Source organism: Rana temporaria, chromosome 3 (assembly GCF_905171775.1).
Source record: "Rana temporaria chromosome 3, aRanTem1.1, whole genome shotgun sequence".
NCBI classification, from domain to species: Eukaryota; Metazoa; Chordata; class Amphibia; order Anura; family Ranidae; genus Rana; species Rana temporaria.
In genome coordinates this window covers 98,143,589-98,164,243 of record NC_053491.1, presented here as the reverse complement: position 1 = coordinate 98,164,243, position 20,655 = coordinate 98,143,589, and positions in this window count along the sequence as shown.

Sequence of the window (20,655 nt, the reverse complement as noted above, 5' to 3'; positions counted from 1 at the left end):
AAGAGGGTTGAGTGGGAGAGGGAATGAGGTGGGGGGGAGTGGGGAGGGGGGGCTCGCGATCATGGACATCCACTGCCAGTTGACAGTGTTTCCCGTTACGGACTCCCTAGATCAGTCCGGAGAGCTCTGGGGGCGAATATGGTTCATTCAGTCTGCCTGGGGGTTTGGTTGTTCACCTCTGAGGGCCTGGCCCTCCTCTGGGTACTTGAACATTGTCCACATTTGCCACGTTTGGGAGTATAGCTCGTTTCTATCCTGTTTGGACAAGACCAGATCCTCCAACCAACTAATCTCATCCACCTTCTTCAGCCACATGGCTAATGTCGGTGGGTGCGGGGATCTCCAGCACAGCGGGACGCAGGCTCTAGCTGCGTCCAACAAATGTCGAACAATGGACTTTTTATAGATCCGCGCAGGGGTGTCCGTCGCATGGAGAAGGAAATATGCCGGGTCATCCGGTACCTTGCGGTCCGTGAATTTTTGGATAATTCGTCTGATCTCCCCCCAGTATTGTCTAATGCGTGGGCAGGACCAGAAAATGTGCATCAAGGTGCCCCTTTCCGCCTGGCACCTCCAGCATAGGTCTGATGTGTCTGGAAACAGTTTATTCAGTACGGCCGGGGTTCTGTACCACCTCGTCAGCAGTTTATAATTGGTCTCTTGGACCCTGGTACAAATCGAGGACTTGTGCGTAAACATAAGGATATGCTGTCTCCTATTGGTTGTAAATTTGTTTCCCAGATCTCGCTCCCATTTACCAAGGCTCGGGATCTGGTATCCCTCCGGTGGCTCAACTAGCAACGCGTGTAGCAGTGAGAGCGCATGGGGTAGCGCTCCCGTCTCCACGCACAACTCTTCCAAATATGTAAGGGGCTGGCCCGCGGGCGGGGGAGTCATGGTTCTCAGAAAGTGACTCAGTTGGCATGTTCTCATAAAGTCTAGCTGGTAGGTTCCCGAATGGTCCATCAGCTGAGCTGACGTCTTCCACCTGCTCGATTCGCTGAAATGTGAGGCCTGAAAATGTCCCGATTCGCGCAAGGCGACGAATCTGGCATCCCCAAGTCCAGGTGTAAAGCAGGGGCTGCCCAAGATTGGACGCATGGGCGAGGCCTCCGATGCAAGGCGACCTTGTGTCAGTAGCCTGGCACAGACCTTAATAGTGTTCCCTATAATCGGGTGATATTGTACGTCCTTTTGTTGTATGTTATGGCACCACGGGGCACGCTTCAGTAGGACCTCGCTCTGCGCCTGTTCCAGTCGTGGCCAGAGTTTAAGTAGACCGTGACGGCACCAGTCTATAAGTCGATTTAATTGTGCTGCCTGGTAGTACGTTTTTATGTTTGGCATAGCGAGCCCCCCACTCAATTTGGGTAGGGAAAGCACGGCTCTATGTACCCGGGGGCGTCTCCCTGCCCATAGAAACCGTCCAAATGCTGCCTGCGTTTGCTTAAAGTATGACGTCGGAATATGAATGGGGAGTGCCTGCAGTAAGTATACAAATTTCGGAAGGATGGTCATCTTTAAAATACTGTTCCTCCCAAACCACGAATGTAGTCCCGTAGTCCATCCAGTCAGTAACTGCTGTACCGTCTTAAGTAGGGGGGGGGAAATTAAGCTTGTATATGTCAGAGAGTTTTGGTGGAATGCGCGTCCCCAAGTATGTCAGTGCCACGTCTGTCCATTTTAGTTTAAAGTCTCGTTTAAGTCGTGTCAACTGCTGTTGGGGAACCCCTACCCCCATCGCCTCGGACTTTGTCAAATTAATTTTCAAGTTGGCTAATTTGCCGTATGAGTCAAATTCCTGCATCAGGCTCGGGAGGGACACCGACGGGTTGGTCAAGGAGAATAGCATATCATCGGCGTAGGCCGAGATTTTGTAATGACCCTCCCCTACCTTTATCCCGGTGATGTTCGGGTTCTGTCTCACATGTTGTAAAAAGGGTTCCAGGGTCAGCGCGAACAGGAGAGGCGACAGTGGGCAGCCCTGTCTGGTCCCGTTGGTAATCGGGAATGTGTCAGACAGCGTGCTGTTCGCCCTCACCCTGGCCGTTGGGTTCGTGTATGCCACTGTTATCCAGCTAAGCATCCTCCGCCCCACTCCTACATGCTTCAAGGTGCGAAACATGAATTGCCAACTCACCCGATCGAACGCCTTTTCGGCGTCCGTTCCTACAAAGACACAGGGTTTCTTTGTCTTGTTGGCTACATGTATCAGGTTCAGCACCTTGGTCGTATTGTCCCTGGCCTCTCTGGTTGGGACAAAGCCCACTTGGTCCAGATGGATGAGGTCAGGGAGATACCGCTGAAATCTGGTAGCAATTATTTTTGTAAACAATGTTATGTCGGTATTTAGCAGCGAGATGGGGCGGTAGCTGCCGCACTGGCTGGGATCCTTCCCTTCTTTATGAATTACCGCTATCTGCGCCTGCAGGGTGTCTATATGAAACGCGCCCTCCAAACCCACCGTATTGAATAGGCTCACTAACCGGTTCCCCAGTGTCGGGAGTAGGGATTTATAGTACGCGGTGGTGAGGCCATCCGGGCCAGGAGCTTTGCCCGGTTTGGCGGATTTCAGTGCTGCTTGGATCTCTGATAAAGTAATTGGCTCCTCCAGTGTCTCTCTCATGTCCGTCGTTAGTGTCGGCATGCAGGAGGCTTCTAGGTATGTAGATGTCAAGTCCGGGTCAATGTCCGCTTGCGTGGAGGGAAGGTTGTAAAGATTAGAGTAGAAGGATTTAAATTCTTGTGAGATCTGTTGTGGCACTGTGTCACGTACCTTAAGGATGAGCCCGACGTGCAAGAAGTGGCTGCTGTTGCTCCTCTGATCCCGGACCCCTGGTAGAGTAGACAGGGGGAGCGGGAATGCAGAGTCGCACAAGCGCCAGGGATGACGCTGGTGCAGGGGCCGGATGGAGCTTCTGCGGAGTCCAAGGAAGTCTCTGAGAGGCAGGTGCAGGCCGGTAAGTAGCAGCCTGGATGCAGGAGCACTGGAACAGCAGGTAAGCTGGAAAGGAAGGTATTCTGAAAGTCTGGCCGCAGCAGGTCCCAGAAGACTGGACAGGGTCCCAGAAGACTGGATAGGCAGGAGCAGCCGGACTGGTAACAGGAGAGGCCCAGGTAACAGAGAGGTCGACTAGCCGGGTCGGCAACAGACGGTCAGCGGAGTACCAGGGGTCAGGCAGAAGGATGGTCAGAGCAAGCCGAGGTCAGGGCAGGCGGAAGACAGGAACAACGAAGACAAGCCGGGTATCAGGATCTGGATCAAGCAGGAGTAGTTGGTACAGGTATAGGTACAGGTACAGGTGGTCTCAGGAAACGCTGCAGACCGGACAGCAAGGGGCCAGGCTCCCAGGACACTTTAAGTAGGTTGTTTTGGCGCCAAATGGACGCCTGCACGTGCCCGCGCGCCGTTACCGCCGGTGCGCGCTCCCGTGCGCCGTTACCGCCGGTGCGCGCGTGCACGAGCGCGATGCCGTGGTTGCGCGCGCATTGCGCGTGCCGATGCGCCGCTAGCGCCCTCTGGTGGCCGAGGTAATTCATGACATTGCCCCCCCCCAAGGGGCAGCCTCCGGATGCCCAACTGAGTCATCTTCAGCGGGTGAGAGTCTTTAAACAACTGAATTAGTCTTTCGGCGTGTATGTTGTCCTCCGGTTCCCATGAATTTTCCTCTGGCCCATACCCCTTCCATTTAACAAGGAACTGAATTTGGTTGCGTCTCTTCCTGCAATCCAGGATAGATTCCACCTCAAATTCCTCCTCACCGTCGACTAATACTGGTTCTGGGGGATCGGTATCCCGTCCAGGGAAGGAGTTGGGGACGTCCGGTTTGAGCAGGGCCACGTGAAACACCGGGTGGATTCGAAAGGACTCCGGTAAGTCAAGTTCGTAGGCCACCTCGTTTATCCTTCTCTTGACAGCAAAGGGACCCACGAATTTAGGACCCAGTTTCTTCGTAGGGCATGCAAGCCTTAAGTTCAAAGTGGACAAGTAAACTTTAGTTCCGGGTACTAAGTTGAGTTCCCCCCTTCTTCTCCTGTCAAAGATTTCCTTATTACGTTCCTGTGTTTGGGTCATGGTTTCCTGCAGGATCCTGTTATTTGAGTTAAAGAAATCCAAGGTGTCTTGAACGGCGGGTACCGTACTTTCTGGAACAGAATTAGAGAGGAACAGTGGATGGAACCCATAGTTGGCAAAGAAAGGAGACTGTTTGGTGGCCGAATGGATAGAATTATTATAGGCGAACTCCGCCAAGGGCAGCAGAGAAACCCAGTCTTCTTGCGAAAAGGACGAGAAGCAGCGGAGATACTGTTCAAGGGTCTGATTCGTCCTCTCCGTCTGCCCATTTGACTGGGGGTGGTATGCTGAGGAAAACGATAGGCCAATCTCGAGACTACTGCAAAGTGCCCTCCAAAACCTAGATGTGAACTGTACTCCACGGTCGGACACAATATCCGCAGGAACGCCGTGGAGTCTGACAATTTCTCTGATGAAGGCTTTAGCCGTCTCTGGAGCCGAGGGTGTGCCCTTTAAGGGGACAAAGTGTGCCATCTTAGACAGCCTGTCCACTACCACAAAGATAGTGGTGAAGCCCTCTGATGGGGGAAGTTCCACGATGAAGTCCATGGAGATCCTTCTCCAAGGTCTTTCCGGTACGGGTAATGGTTTAAGGAGCCCCCAGGCTCTGAGTTTACTACCTTTGTTTCGAATGCACGTAGTGCATGATTCCACATACTCTTTGCAGTCCTTTAGAAGTTGGGGCCACCAAAAGGTGCGTTGCAGAAGTTCAGCGGTCTTTTGTATCCCAAAGTGCCCAGCCAGCTTGTGGTCATGACAGGAGCCCAGAACATTAACTCGCAGCCCCTCGGGTACGAAGATCTTATCCCGGTACCATAGCAGACCGTCCCTGGATTGTAGCTCCGGATCAGGTGGAGAAGAAATGCCAGCGGATGCCTGCCTGATCTGGGGTACCAAGTCTCTTTGTAGTAGCAAAAAGTTCCCTGATGACAGAATAGTGTCCGGAGGATTGGGAGGCTCCGAACTGGCGTACATGCGGGAAAGAGCATCCGGTTTGACATTTTTCGACCCTGGCCTGTACGTGATGTGGAATGAAAACCTTGTAAAAAAAAGTGCCCACCTGGCCTGGCGTGGTCTAAGTCTCTTGGCTACCTTTAGGTACTCCAGGTTTTTGTGATCTGTAAAAATCAAAATCGGGTGCGCTGCTCCTTCCAGGAGGTACCGCCACTCCTCCAAGGCGGCTTTTATCGCCAACAGCTCTCGGTCTCCAACATCGTAATTTTTTTCTGCTTCAGATAGTTTACGGGAAAAGTAAGCGACGGGATATAGCAATGCCTTGGGACCCTGCCTCTGAGAGAGGACTGCTCCAACCGCGGTTTCAGATGCATCCACTTCAAGAATGTAGGGCAGGCTTGCGTCGGGATGTCTCAGAATGGATGCCGAGGTGAACAAGCCTTTCAGGGTTTCGAAGGCTGCTTGGGCCTCTGGTGTCCAGCGAAACCGAGCAGACAGTTTAGTCAAGTCCGTTATAGGAGAAATGATGTTGGAAAAGGCTTTGATGAACTTCCTATAAAAATTCGCAAACCCGACGAATCGCTGAACACTTTTTCTGTCAGTCGGAGCTGGCCAGTCAAGTATTGCGGAAACTTTCTGAGGATCCATCTCAACGCCCCTTACAGAGATGATAAGTCCCAGAAACTGTATACTGGGGCGCTCGAACTCGCATTTGCTGGGTTTTGCGTACAGTCCGTGGATACGGAGACGTTCAAGCACCTTCCTCACATGTACACGGTGTTTCTCTAGGGAAGGGGAGAAGATTAGGATATCATCCAGATAGACAATCACAAAGAGGTCCAGATAATCTCTAAAAATGTCATTGACAAAATGTTGGAATGTTGCCGGAGCATTACAGAGCCCAAAGGGCATGACTAGATATTCAAAGTGCCCGAAACGGGTACGGAAGGCGGTCTTCCACTCATCGCCTTCGCGTATGCGGACAAGGTTGTAGGCCCCTCGGAGGTCCAATTTAGTAAAAATGACCGCGGACCCCAGACGCTGAAATAGTTCGGGTACCAAGGGAAGAGGGTATCTGTTTTTAATAGTTATTTTGTTGAGTTCCCGGTAGTCCACACAGGGGCGAAGGGAATGGTCTTTCTTTTCAACAAAAAAGATGCCTGCACCCGCGGGTGACGTGGAGGCACGGATGAACCCCCTCCTCAAGCTGTCATCGATATAGGTTTTCAGGGTCTCCTGGGTAACGGGACCAGATTTTAACACCGAGCCGTCTGCTAAGTACACAGAAAGTCCAGTAGACCTGGGGCGGAGAGGAATCTGATATCTGAAGGCAAATGATTGATCCAAAAAGCAGCTACAGGCTCCTGAATCAATAATGGCGCTGGTTTGTATAGTTCTTCCTGGAAGCTGGAATAAAACAAGGATAGCCAGATGAGTGGAATTGCTTGGACGGACAGGTAGGGATACAGACGACAAGGATTGACACTTACGCAGCTTGGCAGGACAGGTCCTCACGTAGTGTCCGGACTCCCCGCAATACAGGCACAGGTTGTTGGCCCTACGGCGTTGTCGTTCCTCCGGAGTAAGTGAAGGGCGAAGGAGGCCTAGCTGCATAGGCTCTGAATTATCAGGGGTAGAAGAGGCTGTGGGCGCTGGTAGAGGTGGATTGAACGTGGAAGGTACCCGTGGCATCATCCAGACCGGACGGGATGGGGCAGTGGTCCTTTCAGTCCTGCGCTCCCTCAGGCGTCGATCGATCTGGATGGTCAAGTTGATTAAAGCGTCCAGGGTCCCAGGAACTCCTACCCGGGCCAGCTCGTCCTTTAGCGGTTCGGACAGACCAAGGCGAAACTGGTAGCAGAGAGCCGAGTCGTTCCAGGTTGTGTCAGAACACCATTTGCGGAATTCGGACACATAGTCTTCGGCGGGTCTGCGACCCTGTTGTAGAGCATGTAATGCGGCTTCTGCAGTGGCGGTTTGATGCGGGTCCTCATAAAGCAGAGACATAGCCTGGAAAAAGGCGGTTAAGTTGTCAAGTGATTCATCCTTGATCTCCATGAGGCGATGAGCCCAGGTTTGCGGTTCGCCAGACAGTAGCGAAACGACGAAGCCCACCTTAGTAGCTTCCAGAGAGAAAGTCCGGGGTTGGAGGGCGAAGTATAATTCGCAAGCGTTGCGGAAGGCTCGGAATTTGTTACGTTCTCCCGCAAACCTCTCGGGCATGGGAACTTTAGGTTCAGGTGGCAGCATTATTACTGATGGCGAAGCGGATGCCCCTGAAGTCGCAGAGGCTGTGGCAGGGGTGGACAAGGCTTGGACCCGATTTTCCAGACGTGTGTAACCTTCTTGCAGGGTTCGGACGGCCTGGGTTAGTCCTTCCAAATGGCGGCAGAGTTCCTGCATCGGATCCACTCCCTGCGCGGGCTCGGACATGGCTGTCCGGTACTGTCACGTACCTTAAGGATGAGCCCGACGTGCAAGAAGTGGCTGCTGTTGCTCCTCTGATCCCGGACCCCTGGTAGAGTAGACAGGGGGAGCGGGAATGCAGAGTCGCACAAGCGCCAGGGATGACGCTGGTGCAGGGGCCGGATGGAGCTTCTGCGGAGTCCAAGGAAGTCTCTGAGAGGCAGGTGCAGGCCGGTAAGTAGCAGCCTGGATGCAGGAGCACTGGAACAGCAGGTAAGCCGGAAAGGAAGGTATTCTGAAAGTCTGGCCGCAGCAGGTCCCAGAAGACTGGACAGGGTCCCAGAAGACTGGATAGGCAGGAGCAGCCGGACTGGTAACAGGAGAGGCCCAGGTAACAGAGAGGTCGACTAGCCGGGTCGGCAACAGACGGTCAGCGGAGTACCAGGGGTCAGGCAGAAGGATGGTCAGAGCAAGCCGAGGTCAGGGCAGGCGGAAGACAGGAACAACGAAGACAAGCCGGGTATCAGGATCTGGATCAAGCAGGAGTAGTTGGTACAGGTATAGGTACAGGTACAGGTGGTCTCAGGAAACGCTGCAGACCGGACAGCAAGGGGCCAGGCTCCCAGGACACTTTAAGTAGGTTGTTTTGGCGCCAAATGGACGCCTGCACGTGCCCGCGCGCCGTTACCGCCGGTGCGCGCTCCCGTGCGCCGTTACCGCCGGTGCGCGCGTGCACGAGCGCGATGCCGTGGTTGCGCGCGCATTGCGCGTGCCGATGCGCCGCTAGCGCCCTCTGGTGGCCGAGGTAATTCATGACACACTGAAACCTTCTTCCCCTCTCGTGTGACTATGTGCGGGATGTACGACGCCATGTTTTGCGCGCGGATCGCTTGGGCTAGCATCCTTCCGCATTTATTCCCTGACTCATAGACATTTCGCCTACAAATTTGCATTGCTGCCTTGGCCTTATAGTGTAGCAAGTCAGTGATCTGCCGACGGGTGGTGTTCAGATCCTCATACTTTATTCTGAGCATGAACGGGTTTCTAAGCATACACACGAATGTGTTCCTCGTCGTAAACCAGCCTGACGGGAAACACGACGAGGAAATTGAGACTCCCGACGAGAAAAAAGAGAGCATGTTCTCTTTTTTTCTCGTCGAGATCCACAACAGTTTTCTTGACGAAAAACATACACACGACCGTTTTTCTCTGCAAAAATGCTCTGGCAACATTTTTCTTGATGGATTTTGCAGAGGAAAACGGTCGTGTGTACGAGGCCTTAACCCCGTGCAATAGAATTGCCCACAAAATGCCTGGTTTCCAGAGCGTCGTGCCTTTTTAGGAGAGACCCATTCTTCCTCCGAATCATTTGCTGATCCACTACTCTCAATCGATTCAAATTACACATTTTATTCAGAATCAGAATTGGCATTGGAATCTGATGTGAACTCCCCATTGCTCTCATCAATCATGGAGAGGATCTGGAACGCCTCCCCACTGGTATTTACGTTTTTGGACATAACGTTGATGGCTGGGAAGGTGACAGTCATTGATGGGCTGTGCGACAGGTGGCAGGCGACGTTCACTGATGGGCCGTGCGATGGGTGGCAGGTGACATCACTGATGGGTGATGGGCGATGGTCACTGATGGGTGGGTGACAGGCCACAGACGGTGACAGGTGATGGTCACAGATGGGTAACGGTCACTGACGGGTGATGGTCACTGACGGGTGACAAGTCACTGATGGGTGACAGGCCACAGTCACTGATGGGTGATGGGTGACAGGCCAAGGCCACTGATGGGTAACGGGTGCACTGCTGACAGTCACTGATGGCAGTCTCTTAAGGTACACTTAACGGGGTGACTGTGGTGACTGTTGGGTGACAGGTGACAATGGGGGGGGTAATGTGATAAGTGTGCAAGTGACTTGTTGCAGACACTACAGAACACTACAGAACACAGATCTCACTGCTCCTGGCTCTTCTCTCCTAACACTGGAAACGGTGTGTGAGGAGGGAAGAGCCGGTAACAGTTACTTATCGGTCTGTGTTTACATTTAATGATCAGCTGTGAATCACAGCCGATCACACGGTAAACAGCCATCGGCCAATAGCTGTTTACTAGTGTGTCGGTGACGAGCAGTGTTGCGCACATGCGCCGTGTAAAATGGGGATGTACCATCTGTGATGGTCCGTGACTTCATCACGGTTGATCACGTGGTAAACAGCCCAATGGCTGCCCCCGTCAGTGACGAGCGGTGTCTCGGTGACATGCCGCCACTGACAGTACAGGGCTGCGCACATATGGTCGCACGCATGCCCTGTTTAAATGGATGGACGCCATATGATGCACGCCCAGACTGAGAGCCGCACCGTCATATGACGGTAGGCGGGCGGCAAGTGGTTAAGAAAGCTTTGGGTAATCTGCACTATTGGAGTTGTTAGTTACCAAATGTGGCACTTGAAGATGGATGAGGTGGGTGGTTGCTGTCAATTTGTTAATCCTGTAATCCATGGTGGCGGTGTTCCATTTAGATTCTAATGGAAATCTCACTTATGTTGTGGAAATTTGATTTGAAGTAGACATGGCACCGTTGCACCTCAAGATTTCCTTTTGAATACCATGGCGCAGGATTATTTCTCTGCACATTTAAAGGTATTATTTTTAAGGGCAATTTTCTTGTGATATTAAACTCAAAAGGCCAGATGACCAGGTAAAAACACAGGGGAAAAGCCTAAAAAAAAAAGCAAATGCAACCACCACACCTTATAAGCTGCAATATAATACATTTTTGGGTTTGGATTTAATACCTCTTTAAGTTTAAATGAGCAGCAGGCTTTACTGCCTCTCTGAAAAAAAGATCTGTTGTGTATTGCTTTTCAGGGGCAGTGAGGAGGCAATATGTCATGTACACATTACTATTTTTGTAATGTTTCGAATCACAGTACAGCAAATTTAATGTGTTATGCCAAGTTTTACAGGCAGCACTGCCTATAGAACGCTCCCATGTAAGTGAATAAGACGGCTGTGCAATGCAAAAATCACCATTTGGGGGAAAAAAGCCAAAAGAAAAAAGGCATCAGGAGGTGACAGTATCGGCTCCAAAATTTCTGCAAACCTCCTTTCTCTGTCCTCTGTAAAGTTATACACTATAGACTGCTTTTCAGGAGGGGGTGGTAAATACTGCTGCTATTGTGAAAGGAGCCTTTGAGTGTTAGGCCGCGATCATATGGACACTGATGCCCGTATGCCGTGAATGGGCTGTTTGTTAATGTGTCCCGCTCTTAACTGGCAGGTGCCACGAGTAGGCAGCCCATTCAAGTCTAAACAGACACAGCAGCTGCATGGACACAGTCACTGTAGGCAGACAGTGTACGTTCAGGACTGTGCATCCATATGCCTGTTACATTAAGAAAAGCGTGGCTGTGTCTATACAGCTGCTGCTTCCTATTATGCCCTGTACACACGATCGGTTCATCCAATGAAAACAGTCTGATGGATTTTTTCATCAGATATCCGATGAAGCTGACTTTCATCAGTCGTGCCTACACACCATTGGTTAAAAAAAACTATCGTTTCTGAACTTGGTGACATAAAACACAACGACGTGCTGAGAAAAATGAAGTTCAATGCTTCCGAGCATGCGTCGACTTGATTCTGAGCATGCATGGATTTTTAACCGATGGACGTACCCACAGACGAACTGTTTTTTCTATCGGTTTTTTAACCATCAGATCATTTTAAAACAAGTTCCTAGTTTTTTCACCGATGGATAAAAAACCGATGGGGCCCACACACGATCGGTTCGTCTGATGAAAACGGTCCATCAGACCGTTTTCATCAGACGAACCGATCGTGTGTACGCGGCATTAGACTTGAATGGGCTGCCTGCAAACAGGAATGACTCATAATAAAACATTCGCCCCTGTAAATAAGGCCTGAGTGTTACCAACTTTTTCTATTTAGAATTTGTTTTGTATTTATAAAGAATCTGTGAGTGCAAGCATAGGCTTTATCTGATTTGTGTGTTAACCTCCCTGGCGGTATGATTATTTCAGACTTTAGGTGCTGAAAGCGCTACCATTATTTTGCAAGGAAATTTGGTGTTTTACATTGTAGGCCTGTAATTCTTAGGAATAACTCACTTAAAGGGGTTGTAAAGGAAACATTTTTTTTTCTTAATAAGCATCCTTTACCTACAGACATGAAAAAGACACAATGCAGCGCCTTCTAAGCGTAGCAAGTGAATTTAATATTGGTGCACGCGTTCAAGACTTTCAAGTCTCTTCTTCAGGCTTCTTCAAGCCTGAAGAAGAGACTTGAAAGTCTCGAACGCGTGCACCTCCCGCGCCCGGATGTGACGTCGATAGCAGCACACAGTGGAGACCAGATCCTTACCTGTCAGTTCCAAGGGCGCTTTGGTTCCTGCTGCCGCTGCAGTACAGGCTAGGACAACACTACATGCCTGCATGAGGACACCCCGTCGTCTCCGGGAACCCCGCGGATGAAACCTTTTGACTCTATCATGCCTACACCTACATCTGTATTGTGAGTAGGTCTTTTATATGTTTTTTAAAATTCGCCAATATTAAATTCACTTGCTACGCTTATAGGGGGGTGCATTGTGTCTTTTTCTTGTCCCTCTACAGATTGCTTCATCTGCTAGCTGGCTGCCACCTAAGCAAGGCATCTTTTATTTATATAGTGCAGTGGACATTTTCTGAATTGGACTATTGTATTTCCATATAGCACTTTATTTCTGGACATCAACTGAACTTTTTTTTATCTTTTTCACTGTTCCACTTTTTATTTTTTTATTTTTTATGTCCACCTTACACATCCCAGGTATTGCTTTTACAGACCTTTATAGGGAATGCGCTCAATTATTGTGTTTTTTACCTACAGACATTCCTCTTTTCACTTCCTCGTTGTTCGTTTTTGCTCAGAAGTTGCTCTATTTCTTCTCTGTTCTGTTCACTTCCTGCTTGTCTGATTTTACTGACCACCGTGACAGGAGGCTTTACTGCGTTGGTCAGTAACGTGCTCACCCCCTCCTGGGAACTACATCTGTGTGGCAGGATGCTCTCTACGTGTTAGGGAGTGCTACTGCATTTGCAAAGTGCACAGTATAGTTGCTTTTAGTATATCGACCCTATTGCGTAGTACTGCAAAGCAGGAAATAGAGCTTGTATATGTAATAAGTAAACATGGCTGTTTCCATGTTCATATATATTCATAATTCATTGGAAAATATACTTACCATTCTGGCAGCCCGTTTGTTGAAATACAGCCTCTTTGTTGTTCACTGGCTGATGTAAGTATTCCAGAATTCCAGGTTATACTATACATATGAGTCAGCAGAAGAGGCCACAGCCAGGGCCGGACTTACCATTGGGCTTGACTGGGCTCAAGCCCATTGGCCCCAGTCCAATAGGGGGCCCGCGGGCCCCGCCCGTTTTAAATATCTTCATATTCGTTACAATTTATTATTTTATCAATTTGTATTGCTTTTATTAATCTCCTGGTTCGTTTTTAATTATTACATTGTTTACTGTGTATATGATTGTTTCCGCACATCCAGCCACTTCCCTTAAGCATGTGTGTATATATTGAAAAAAGTGAATATTACCGCGCTTATCAGGGGAGAGGGGAAGAGGGGGGGGGGGGGGGGGGGGGGGGAGGGGGGGAAGGGTAAGGGTACAGCTGCGGCACTGAAAGGTGTATCAAACCATAAATACTTGATAATAGGGAGGGTAGTGCTGCGCTAATGGGTAGTGGATGGGTGGGTGTATGGACAAGTGGGGGAAGGGAATGGAAGATGGTATAACTAAAAGTGGGAACAGTGTAACCAAAATAGCATAAACAAAAAACTGATCAGTGAACAATACTGGTGCAAATCATATAACTCCACACATTTCTCTTAATGTGATAAATGAAATAAGGTAATGCATAGTGCAAAAAACAGTATTTTGTGTATAACACAACACCCGAATAACTGTGATGGGTAACAGTATTAAACTGGTGATAAAAAGTCCATAGACAAGGCTTGAACTGTGTCAGACAAAATATATATGAATAATAATTAAGCAGTCCAAAAGGTAAGAAAAAAGTGCTGGTGTAGGTCCGCAGTGTGAGGTGGAAAAAGGATGGGTATCCAGTGATCCTTTTAAGGTGAATAAGGGTGTCCCCTTACCTTACTGCTGTAAGGTAACAGCATATAGATCCAACCACATTAGGTGGTTAACCAGATGGGCTTTTATCCAGAAACGATAGATCCTCCTTGGAAATCTCGTCCCGGATTGATGAGTATCACACCCCAAAGAAAATAAAGCATCGATAGTGTGATATCGTTTAAAATTTGAATTCTCGTAAAAAATAAACAAGGGTACTCACATTGTTACAAATACAATAAGGCATGTAAAAAAGGAGAGCAGTCTGTCGCCAACGTCACCTCCGATACCTCTCAGTGGGCTCATGCGCATTCGTCACTATCATGTGACTTCCTCTTTCAATTATATGATTTGCACCAGTATTGTTCACTGATCAGTTTTTTGTTTATGCTATTTTGGTTACACTGTTCCCACTTTTAGTTATACCATCTTCCATTCCCTTCCCCCACTTGTCCATACACCCTACCCATTAGCGCAGCACTACCCTCCCTATTATCATGTGTGTATATATATCTGACCTTGTGAATAGTCAGCTAGATCTGATGAAACAGCGGATGTCATTGGCCACGACGTCACTTCCGGTCCGCGGTGTTTGCGTTCCACCTTGGAACACACTTCCAGCCTCTGTCTTCTGGTTCACGGATGCCATCGATACTGCACGGCGTGCAGCGCCTACACTGCCCTGGAGACATACAGAGCATGGAGAAGAGTTACCAGTGGTAAGAAAAATAAAATCTTTCAATAATGGAGGCATTTTAACAGTTAGTGCGTGAATCTTTAGAAATAGGAGAGCCATAATGTTCGGATCCAGGGAGGCGGGTCAACATGAGTGGGAGGATCCTGGGAGGCGGGTCAACATGAGTAGGGCCTGAAAGTGACTCAAGCCCAGGGGCCCCCACCACCCTAAGGCCCCTTTCACATTGAGGAGTTTTTCAGGCGGTAAAGCGCTAAAAATAGCGCTGCTATCCCGCCTGAAAAACTCCTGCACTGCAGACTCAATGTGAAAGCCCGAGGGCTTTCACACTGAGGCGATGCGCTGGCGGGAGACAAAAAAATCTCCTGTCAGCAGCATCTTTGGAGCGGTGAGAGGAGCGGCACGTATACCGCTCCTTCACCGCTCCTTCCCATTGAAAACAATGGGAACCGCGGCAATACCGCCCGCAATGCGCCTCTATTGAGGCGCATTGCGGGCGGTATTAACTCTTTATCGGCCGCTAGCGGGGGTTAATACCGCACCGCTAGCGGCTGATACCCGCGGCAATTCCGGCGGTATAGCGCCGCTATTTTTAGCGGCGTTATACCGCCACCGCAGCTCCCGCCCCAGTCTGAAAGGGGCCTAAGTCCGGCCCTGGCCACAGCAAATGGTGGGTGAAACAATGTATTCCAACCATTCGACCAGTCAAATACCTGGAAATGTTGGAGAGCAGCAAAGATGCAGTTTTTCAACTAATGGGCTGCCGGAAAGGTAAGTGTAGCGCTACCCCCGAAGGAGCCGCTGGTTGATTTGGGATCATCGTATTAAGTTACCAAATTCTTCTGTCTAGTGGTGATGCTTGTGAGTGTGGATAAAAGAACAAGTGTCCAGCAGGTAGCGTGACTTTTTAATGCTTTATTCCTCGGCCAACAAGGCCAACATCAACATGACACACAGTAGAGCAAGAGGTTGATGAGTAGGGAGGACTTGTAGCATCAGGCCTTGGATATCAAAAACATAGAGAGCAAGCCTGCTCTCGGCACAAATAATTCGCCACCCTCGCCAGGGTGGGTAAGTGCCCTTTGGACAGGCAATTAACTTGGACCTGGCAGCCAAAGGGTCGCTCGTAATAATCAGATCACTGGGAGGAAACAATGCCTCTGCCACAGGCGTAGTAAATTTTCTTGGTATAATTGAAGTGTAAGGATAGCAAATCCTCCCAGTAAGTTGTGTTCTACAAGATCACCCACTGACAGCAAAAGAAAAATACCTGTCGTGTAGCGCGGTGATCGGATCCCCGGTGGTTCGTCCTGGCCTCACAGACAACCTCTGCACTTAGGTTCTCCCAAGTCAATCCCCCACCGTTCAGGCTCCAGCTTAGGATCTGGAACCCAGCAAGTCGCTGGGGTCCCTTTCTTCATCAAAAGAAGGCTCCACGAGGTGCACAGCCTCAACCCGGCCGGCCATGAGGATGGGGCCCGTGGATGCGCGCACCCTAAAGGTGGATGCCGCACCTGGAAGTCGGGCCCTGCAGACTACTCAAAAAATGGCCGGTGCTCCAGATATACCCCCCGCCAGCATTCCCAAAGAGGGGAACTCCTCTGATTGGCTGCTGGATAAGGATGGTTCCGTCAAAACCCCTATAGCGCCAATTGTCGCCCAGGGGTGGAAGCGCACCCCAGGACACACAGACCGACCCAAGAGGCAGTTCTGAACTGGCACCAGCACAAACTAACAATTAGTGAATGGGAGCGAGTGAAATCTCCCATTCCCCACTAACTTTAGCGTAACGCCCCACTAACTAAAAAGGGGGCGCTACATAAGTATATAAATGTATTATTATTTATTATACTGTACATTCACATACAACGTGACTCTGTGCTGGGTCAATTTAAGGCCCTGTTCACATATGGGCAATTTGGAACCATGGCAAAACGCATGACATGCGTTTGGGTGTTATTCATTTTGAATGGCACCCCAAATGTGGCGCAATTTTGCCACAGTTGTCGAGCGACAAAACGATCAAGCATTGTGGGAAACTGCAAGTACAAAATCACTCCTGGCTCAGGGTAAAAATGTTGTCCCTGAGATTCTTCCAAGTGACAATTGCACGCACTATTCAAGTTATTAGGCTGCCCTATCCATGACATGCGTTTCACGCATGAGAATCCTGCTAACAAAATCGCAAATGCAAGTTCCCGCTATGCGTAGTGTGAACACTGGGAATTTTGGTGTTGGCTGCAATAAAGGATAAAGTGGAAAATAAGTATAAATGGATTGCGGATGTTTTTGGACAATGCCACTTTTTCCAATATTAGCAAGCTGACGGTGTTTCATTAACGAGATATATACATTTTTTCTTCATCCTTACATGATAAAAGCCTGTACCAGGCTGGTATAAGGGCAAATATAAAATGCTTTTGCAAAATCCAGACATACCACATCAATCACGTTTCCCAACCAGATTTGATCTTGTCTACATTATAAAAATTGATTTTTGTTAAGGAGGTATGCATTTTATATACATTTAAAACTTCTTGGTATTTAATTTAATATGACAATCGATCTGTTTTTCAAACTGAATTCTAGGCATCGATATAAAGCACCAGTTAACACAATTATGGATGCATTAAATTATTAAATGTAATTTTAAATGCAAAGAGTATAAGTACCTGAAAATATCTTGGTATCAGTCTCTGTCATCCCTTACACAACCATAGGAGAGAGCAGAATAATAGACAGTACAGTGGCTTCCTGGTTAGCACTGCTGCGTTTGCAGCATTGGGGTCATTGGTTTCAATCCTGCCAGGACACTATCTGCATGGAGTTTGCATTTTCTCCCTGTGCTTGCATTGGTTTCCTTAGGTACTTTGGTTTCCTTTCACACTCCAAGGGCAAAATGGTAGGTTAATTGGGTCCTGCCTAAATAGGTTCTCATGATTATGTAGCAAGGTCTCTGGCCTTGTCCAGTCTAACGAGAACTTTCCAGGCCAAAGATATCTGACATCCTTCTGTATGTGGTGGGTTGTGAGGCATTGTGGGTGCAAGATGGACAAAGTTATTGGGCGCCAGACACTTCTTGGATGTAAAAGAGGTTTTTATTTCTATTAAAGGATCACTAAAGGATTTATTTTTTTTAGCTAAATAGCTTCCTTTACCTTACTGCAGTCCTGATTTCATGTCCTCATTGTTCGTTTTTGCTCTGATGTTGCTGTAATCCTTCTCTGTTCTGCACATATCCTGGTTGTCTGTTTCCTGATGACCACAGTACTGGGAGATTCTAGTTTTATTTTCCAAACCATCACTGCTCTATGGCTTTGTCTAGCACAGAGGCAGGATAACATGCAAAAACGGAAATAGATGCAAAAACTAAACTAGATGCAAAAACTAAACTAGAGGTACATTATATGATTGATTTTTATCTATTTTTAATCAATTTTAAAAGGAATCAGTTAACTATTATGTCCTCATACCCTGTAAACAGTCATTTCAGCAAAAAAAAAAAAAATTCCTTTACAACTCCTTTAACAGTCATTTTTGTGTTATTGGGTGAACGAGGGCTAGGACCAGGACAGCTCCAGCAAGAAGCCACATCTGCACTTGCAGGATTGCTGTCCCCTATGGCAACAGTATTTAACAGTTCCTAACTCAAATGTAACAGTCCTTTCAGCTTCAATACAGCTGCCTCTTGTAGTTCTTCAACACTGAGCTCCCAGGCTCTCACTAGACCCTCTGATTCACCGACTCTGAATCCCTTAAGCTCCTCCAAGTTTTGCGGTGGTATCCCCTCAAACATCATCCACGCTTCCCTGCTGGGTCGCTAGCTTGGCACTCCAGTTACTTCTCAAGCTTCACCCCTGCTAACCGGCGAGGTCCCTGGCTTGACTCGCAAGGCTGCTCTGGAAACGTCTCTACGTAGGTTAGGTCCCTGACATGATCACCACCTAAAGTTTCCCGATTCTCCACTTTACCCTTTTGGTGAGAATATGGTTCCGGTACTTGCTTTAGTTACTCGCTGTGGTCCCTGGTAAAGGTGGTTGGTCCCTTTGTGGCGACAGCTTCCCTTCTACCTCCGACCACTGACAGGTTCTCTGGTCGGCAGAACCGTCACTTTTGGTTGGACTACAAGCCGCAATCCTGATGCACGGTGTGCCACTACTTATATTGGCATGATGTCACCCGGAAGCCCCATCCCTTATGACGTCACCACCTGGGGCATAATGGGTGGTGATGTCATAAGGGACGGGCTCCAATGTGTGCCACCCGGGGCTACCCACGCCCCCAAATGTACGCCACTGGGGCAGAGTTAAACTAAGATAAGTATAATTAGCCTTGAGAGCTTCAGCAGGAGAGGCCACAAAAAGGGCAAAACCTTCAATCTATGCCTTTCCTATTTTTTGAAGAAATGCGGCGTGCAAAATTTTATTATAAAGGTGGAACTTGGTGCATATTATCCTGTTTTCATCCCCTTCACTATATCCCTCTAAGCTCGATCTTGCTGTATATTGGCTTTTACTATCGCGCTGTATTGAGCCTAGTTTTTAACTCAAATAAATCTTATGGAGTACACTTAGATTGTCTCCTTCCATTCATGCCATTTGGATGACTCTGGTCCCATCTTCACGCTGCCCACCACCGCTACATTGGAGATCACTGACACTGGAGGTCAGTCTTGGAGATCCAGCCTACCTGATTGGAGGCACCGCAGCTGTGCGCATATGACCTTCTGTTGTACAGAGGTCCACCGTATCTGGTAAGAGCAACTGTTTTTTGTGGTGGAGGACCCTATCACATTTTTACCATCCAAGGACAATACTTCACCTTTCATCACAAGGGATCTTGTCGTTCATCTTTGGGATCCTTCCTGGTTCCCTTCCTGTTGTTGATTGGAGTTTTTTCCCAATTTTCTGTGCGCTACACTTACCATTTGTTTTGTATATTTATCATGGGCTTTGTGATTACCTATAAATCCTCGTACACACCACCGAGAAACTCGACAGAATCCATCAAGAAACTTGGTGGGAGAGCTTTTTTGCTGAGGAAAATGGTCATGTGTACGTTTTTCATCGAGGAAACTGTCGAGGAATTCAACGAGAAAAAAAGAGAACAAGTTCTCTTTCTCCTCGACGGGAGTCTCAATTTCCTCGTCGTGTTCCTCGTCGGGCTGGTTTTCGACGAGAAACTCGAGCGCGTGTATGCTAAGAAACCCGCGCATGCTCAGAATAAAGTATGAGACGGTAGTAAAAGTAGCATTTGTAATGGAGATAACACATTTTTCACGCTTTAACAGACTGAAAAGTGCAAATCGTCTCTTTTTTTGAAAATTTCGGTTTATTGAAAGTTTTTTGCATAACAAAACACACATTCCTTGGTATAGCACCAAGTATACCATTGGTCAACATGACCATGTACATAAAACAGAGCCATCGCAGATGGCAATAACCAACAGAACGCCCACCCTCCCTCCCCCCTCTACTCAGTTCCCTTCCCCCTGCGCAAAACCTAGCGCGGGGCTCCTCTGAAAAAAGGATTTACACCTCGCTTAATGATCATCTCTGATCGTAGTCCCGATGCACCGGAAGTAAATCAATGTAAGTACACAATGTAGGAAAATTCAGAAATTATTTACCATTCCTCACTACCCAACCGTCTGATCAGATTCATACCAGGCCCTCCATACTTTTTCAAATTTTCCCACACACCCCCGAGATAAGTATGTTGCCTTGTAATATGGGAGCATAGCATTCACCAGCCCCTTCCAAAATGCTATCTCCGGGGCCCCCGGACTCTTCCACTTGAGCAAAATAGATTTCTTCCCATAGAACAGGAGTATGCTGAGTAACGTCCTATGCGCCCTGGATGGGACCACCTCCTCCACCAAGCCCAACAGACATACACTGATTTCTCTAGGTACAGGTACCCCCAGTACTCCCGCTATACAGGACGTGACCCCGGTCCAGAACTGCTGAATCTGAGGGCAGTCCCAAAACACGTGATGTGCGTCCGCTGGCGAAAAAGTGCACCTCCAACATTCAGGTGGCACCGACGGATAAATCGCTGCCAGCCTAGCTGGGGTGTAGTAGCTTCTATGCAGGAATTTAAACTGAATGAGTCTGTCCCGAGCCGCCACCAGATATTTAAACGGACGATCCCACATGTCATCCCACTCCTCCCCTTGTATGCCAGGGACCTCAGCCGCCCACCGCTCTCTACATTTTACCAAAGCCTTAGGACTGATTTTAAACAATTCCTTATACGTCACCGATAAAGTTTTGGGCAAGTCTTCTGTCATTAGGAGGTCCGTGCAAATCGTCTCTTACCAAACTTTCACTTAACACGCAGTAACATGAGATTA